The 6,539-nt window shown below is 33.8% G+C and overlaps 1 pseudogene; it reads left to right on the top strand.

Annotated features, from left to right (window-relative positions):
* The first annotated feature begins 996 nt into the window (after nucleotides 1-996).
* On the top strand, nucleotides 997-6,308 carry LOC145051072 (putative methyltransferase PMT25; annotated as a pseudogene).
* The last annotated feature ends 231 nt before the right edge of the window (nucleotides 6,309-6,539 follow it).

Below are 6,539 nucleotides of genomic sequence, written 5' to 3'. Positions count from 1 at the left end.
AACATATCTTGTGTTGTGTTGTTTTGTTTAATCTATCGATATATTACATTACATGTGGGGTTTTAATTTAAGTTGTTAAACCTAGAAGTTATTTATGATTCTTGTTATCGTACTTGTAGTTGTTTAATGGCTTTTGTATTAGAATCTTGGAGAAATTGGACGATTTGGAAGAGATCTCTGATCTTGTATTAGAATTTTCATGAATTTTCCAATGTGTTATGATCATCATAACCATGATCAATCATCAACCATAGTGAATTCAACACACAGGGACAATTCTTTTGCTTACTATAGAACTAACTCTGAAACTGTAGTCTTTTTTGAGCAGTTAACAGATGATTTTACGAGCTCCTCATCAGATAAAAGTTCTCTAGTATGCTGACATGCTATACAGGGATCACCTTATCAGCTAACTCTTTCAAGATTTAGTGGAATTAGGAATAACCACCAACAAGATCAGAAACATGCTTATTTTGTGATTTTTTATTGCAATCCAATTAGTTTATTCACATAATTTTGATCATTTTTTATTTAATTTTTTTTATCAGAGCTTGAAATCATGAAAGACGTTTCAATTGCAGTCAAAGGAGTTGACCACTTGTGCACATGCTCATTTCATCTTGTAAACTACCGTCCTCATTTATGTGTGAAGTGACATGATCAAAGAAGGCTGAATCTGAATTGAATAAGAATGAGATAGTGAGCAAAGAGGAAAATCAAGAAAAGGAACTTGAGCTCAAAATGACAGAAGAAGTCCAAGGTGGTGGGGATGTTGTTACAAGTTCAGAAGATGCAATAGGTGAGGATATACAAGAGTCAAAAATTGGTCAACATGTTAACACAGTGGTTGATTTTGAGGAGAGCAAAGATGACACTGCATTGACCAAAGAGATCCTCAAGGAAGAAAAAGAAGACAAATCAATTGATGCTTAAGAGGTAATGCCAAAAGCTTTTACTTTCCAACTAAACTTGCAATGCTAAAATTTTCAAAACATTATGTTATCTGCTACAAAATCTCTCATCTTATGTGTTTATAGTGCAGATGTTGATGGTGTCTATAGTGCAGACCCTAGAAAAGGTCAAAATCTTTTTACCTTTTTATTCAAATTAATAAAATCTCATGAAAATTGAAATATTTCTCAAGAACAAACAACATCTTTTGCAGTTAGTGAGGCTGTTAATGTTGAGGGGTGAGTTTTTCTTGCATTTATGTCTTTATCATTTTCTTTTACATATTTTTTTACTTTTTTTTTTGCTTCAGAACTAGAATGACTGGTGTTCCGGGCATAGCAAGTGCCATTTTTAGTGCTGTAAAAGATGTTGGAGCTAATGTCATCTTGATTTCTCAGGTATTTATCTCACTCTACTTTTATATAAGTATAAAAAGGGTATTTTGGTCTTTTTCTAATGAAAAAGATGAATGAATAGAATCCCTAGGAATAATGGAATTCATCAAACATGGAATCTGAAGGAATTGAATTCGGTCCATATGGCAGCCAAAAACACCATGGAATGGAATCCAAAATTCCAAACCAAACCCATCAAATTACTTTTTTATTTTTTATTATTGTTTTATTTCAGGTTAGCAGTGAACATTATGCAGATAAACAAAATGCTTAAACCAGAAATGTGGCAAACAACATTTGATAGTGATGGAAAGGTTTTTGGTTTTCAGAAAGCACTTAAATTGATTATTTTGGGGGTAAGTTTTTACTTTTTCTTCTTTTTACCTTTTAGCTCTATTATGTGGGATAATTATTACAATAAATACACAATATTATTTTATTTCCAGATTTTTAGGCATAGCATAGAGCTTCCCTAATGTTTTTAATTTGTGTGTAGGGGGTTGATAGCTTATCTTATTTCCTTATTTTTATTAGTTTATTTTAGATTTTTAGCTCTTTTTATTAGTATTGCATTGTACATTCTTTATTTTCTTTATCATGGATCGTATTGGGGACTTTTTATTTTGCATGAGGAATCTTGTAGGGTTTTGGAGCTTATCGCGATTATGGATTAGAGTGAAGATGGACTTGTGGGCTCTCGAGGCACTATTGGGCTTGGCGGATCCATAAAAGGAGATTTAGGCTTAAAAAGATAAAGGCTTGGATATTTTGGGCTTGTGAAGATGGGTCGTAAACTTCTATTTTTGGGCTTGGAGCATCCATATTTGAAGCTAAAAGATGATTGGCTAGTTTAAATCACATGGATATGGAGGGGACCAAAGGAATCTTTGGTAGTGGAAGGGTGGAGTGGAGAAATGAAGAACCAATAGCATTACAGCAACATTTGCGCAGGTGGAATTTTCATCGCGCGGGTACCCGCGCAACTGCCCAGTTTGGGCATTTTGGTCATTTGGCACACCATAACCTTGGGGGATCAGATCTATCAGCTACACTCTCGATTTTTCACCATTGGAGACCTAGAGGAGGCGATTTTAGAGCTTGAAGACTCATTTCTTTTCATCTTTACAAGATATTGGTAGTTTCTTTATGTAATTAGACTTTTGTGATTGTTTTTCTATTGCCATGAGTGGCTAAACTCTCTATATTGGTTAACTTTGGTTAAAACCTTTGAATGTTTGTGGGTTTTTGAAGGATTCAAGCTAGATTATTAATTATCTTATGTTTATGGTTCTAGATCATATTTCTTATGCTTGTTTAATGCTTTGATCATGAGCTTGGCACTTGAATGAGCTACTGTTAGTTTATTTCTTTGGTTTTGCATTGAATCATTGAATTAACTTAGAACAAAAGCTTTATGATGGTAAAAATCATCTCTAGTTTATGAATCATAGCTCCTTTATGGATGTGTAAGCATTTACATCCTCTAGGAATTGGGGATTCCTTCTTTCTTAAGGCTAATTAACTTCTTGGGTTCAATTGCTTCAATTAAACCCTTGATCTTGATTAAGAAGGTGTGTTGTGGGCTTCCCCAACCTCTTTACTACCTAAGAGGAATCTTGGCATATCATGCTTCATGATTGCTATAACCAATTTGGGATGAATGATAAGCTTCATGTTGAATCCTAATGATAAACACACAAATGTTCATTTTGTTGAATTGCCTTAGTTAACCAAATCTCTCCAATATTTGAGCATCTCACTATCTTGCTTAATTGCAAGTTTTTATTTATTCAAGTCTTTTAGTTTTCAAGTAATCAAACACACCCCCTCCCCTTTTAGTTTAATTGTAGTTAATTAGTTTATTTACAATAGTTCTTTCAGATTGCATTGGTGATTGAATACAACCATTTCCCCAAGGTTCAATACCCCCTTTTACCATTATATTATGTTTTACTTGCAAACAAAGGGTGTAATTTGCTTGGTGGGCTTGACATCCCATCAGGGGTAGATCCATCAATAGGACCTGAAGTGTGGGAATTACTTTTAGGCTGTTATTCTTTGAGCAGTACAACAGATTACAGAAGAAGGGTAAGGACTACAAGGAGGTCTGTACTATGTACTATGTTGTTTATGTATTATATTGTGGTTAATATAATTGCATACAAAGAAATAGGAGTTATATAGGACAAATAAAGGAATAAACAAGAAGATAAATTTTAAATACTCAAGGTACTTGATGTTCTATCATTTTGATTCTTTAATGATTGAATTATAGCCATCTGTTGTTGAAGATAATATCAGCAACAAAGCAGCATGTAAATTAAGTCAAATTTTGTCCTGATTTTGGTTGGTGATGATGTATATCATGGAGTACCCAAGGTTTGTTTTTTTTATCATCATCCATTCACTATATTATGAGATCATAATAACTTAAAAACCAAAATGAAACAGGATTACACTGGGAAAGATGTCAATGAATCAACAAGCGAGAAAGAATCAAGACAACCAGATGTTTTGAAGAACCAAGATGGATACGAATGGAAGACATGTAATGTGACCACAGGTCCAGATTTTATTCCATGTCTTGACAATATTGGAGCCCCTAGAAAGATTCATACTACACAGAGAACGCCATTGCCCTGTAGAATCCCTTACATGCCTTGTCTCTCTTCCTCAAGGATACAAGACCCCAATCAGGTGGCCTAGAAGCCGAGACTAGGTAAAAAAGTTTGACTTTTTTTATATTTTATTAAAAAAGTTTGAATTCTTTTAAAAAACAGATACCAACATATTGGTATTTCAATATAAGGTCTGGTTGATTGATCGAAAGTTTCCAATGATATCAATGAAACTTATAACTAGTTTAATTGACCTGAAAAGTCAAACTTCTTAACGATTGGTGGATTTTCATTTTTAACTCTGATTCTGATTGTATCATTCAGATATGGTACAATAACGTTCCACGCACAAAGCTGTCTGAGGTCAGAGGGCATCTAAATTGTGTCAAATTTACAGGAGAATATCTTTCTTTTCCAGGGGGTGGAACTCAGTTCAAGAATGGTGCCCTTCATTATATCCATCATATCAAAAAAGTAAGCCCATGCTTCTTTCCTATTCTCCCATATATAAAAGGTTGTTCTTGTAGTTTTCTGTGAAAATAAGATTTGTTACTCGTTATATAATTGCAGTCACGTCCTGATATCAAATGGGGCAAAAGAACCCATGTGATACTTGATGTTGGATGTGGAGTAGCTAGTTTTGGAGGGTATATTTTTGAGCGAGATGTAATTACAATGTTGTTTGCTCCAAAAGATGAGCATGAAGCTCAAGTGCAATTTGCTCTTGAGAGGGGTATTCCTGCCATTTTAGCAGTCATAGGAATCCAAAGATTGCCCTTCCCTAGTAAAATCTTTGATGCCATTCACTGGGCTCATTGTAGAGTCCCATGGCACATTGAAGGTGATTCTTCCATGCACTCTCTTTTTAAAGTCTCTATTTGTTACACAGTACACAATATACTGTAAAAGTTGATTTATATATATATATATATATATATATATATATATATATATATATATATATATTTTCAGGTGGAAAACTTCTATTGGAGCTCAACCGTCTCTTACGACCTGGTGGGTATTTTATTTAGTCTGCTACTCCTGTTTACAAAAACAATACAAAAGATGCTGAAATATGGAAAAGTATGTCCGAATTAACAAATTATATATAATCACATTGAATGTTTGATTAAATTGTTATGTGAAAACTTGTGGCAGCTATGTCTAAATTAACAAAGGCTATGTGCTGGGAGCTGGTGGTGATTTATAGTGACAAATTGAACCAAGTTGGTGCAACAATATACAAAAAGCCAACTTCTAATGAATGTTATGACAACAGAAAACAAAATGATCCACCTATATGTGGAACCAACGATGATCCATATGCAATCTGGTAAACTTTCTAGTTTTTCTTGATACAAAGTAAGATTCACTACTGCCTAACCTAATTGTGTTAATACATATACAGGAATGTAGAACTTGAAGCATGCATGCATAAAGTCCCAGTTGATGAATCAATTAGAGGAACAAAGTGGCCAAAAACATGGCCTCAGAGGTTGGAATCACCACCTTATTGGTTAAAAGCCACAGAATCTGGAGTTTATGGAAAATAAGCTCCTGAAGACTTCACTGCTGACTATGAACACTGGAAACATGTTGTGTCTAAGTCATATTTGAATGGTTTAGGAATTGATTGATCTTCTATCAGAAATATCATGGACATGAGATCCATCTATGGAGGGTAAGCAAATGAAGTCTTCTTGTATTGATTCTTGTTATATTCTTATTGTTGTTGTTAAATGTTTGTAGATTTGCTGCTGCATTGAAAGATCTAAATGTTTGGGTGATGAATGTGGCCCCACTTGATTCACCAGAATTGTGTCTAAGTGACACTTGAAAGCTTTTACCTTTTGATAGAGGTATGCAAGATTAGTTTCCAAAGATTTTGCGCCCAAGGTACCCTTTTGTGTTCTTTAAGTATTAACACTCCTTGTGAAATATGATTTTAAAATTTTCAATAATTAATTTTCTTTTTTCTGGGATTTGACAGTGGGATATTCCAAATTTGGATATTCCTACTTCTGAGCCTGAACTAAACTTGCCCACAGCCTTGAGAGAGCTTTCATGTGAACTTTATAGGTTTATCATAGGAGTGTCCGAATGACAGTTATGCCCTTCCTACCATAAAAAGCCATTTATCAATTGATTTTTATATCATGTAATTTATCTTACCTAAAAATTTCAATTTTGGGATTTGTAAATTTAGTTTTTTGAAGTGATATATTCAAGTTCACAAAAGATGATAAATGATGATGGGTTTCAACGAGCACTTTATATGATTGACATTGGCCAAAATGACATTGTTGATGTGTTTGCCAATAAGTATCATATGCCCAAGTTGTAAAAAGAATACCATTAGTTCTTGCAGAAATTAAGAAAGCCATCAAGGTGAGATTAAATTGTAAAAAAAGACAAAAATAGCCCAAACAGTTAAACTTTTGACTCATTTCCATTTTATATTTATTTTTGTCCACAGTATACATGATAATGGTGGCAGTAAATTTTGAGTTCCTAACACTGATTGGTTTCTTGTTGTGCTCAAATCTTAACAGCTATCATGGCAACCTTCAACAAT

Source organism: Lactuca serriola, chromosome 1 (genome assembly GCF_051521515.1).
Source record: "Lactuca serriola cultivar US96UC23 chromosome 1, Lser_US96UC23_V15, whole genome shotgun sequence".
NCBI lineage: Eukaryota > Viridiplantae > Streptophyta > Magnoliopsida > Asterales > Asteraceae > Lactuca > Lactuca serriola.
Note: the sequence above shows the minus strand (reverse complement) of the source record. Positions and strands in the feature narration are given on the sequence as shown.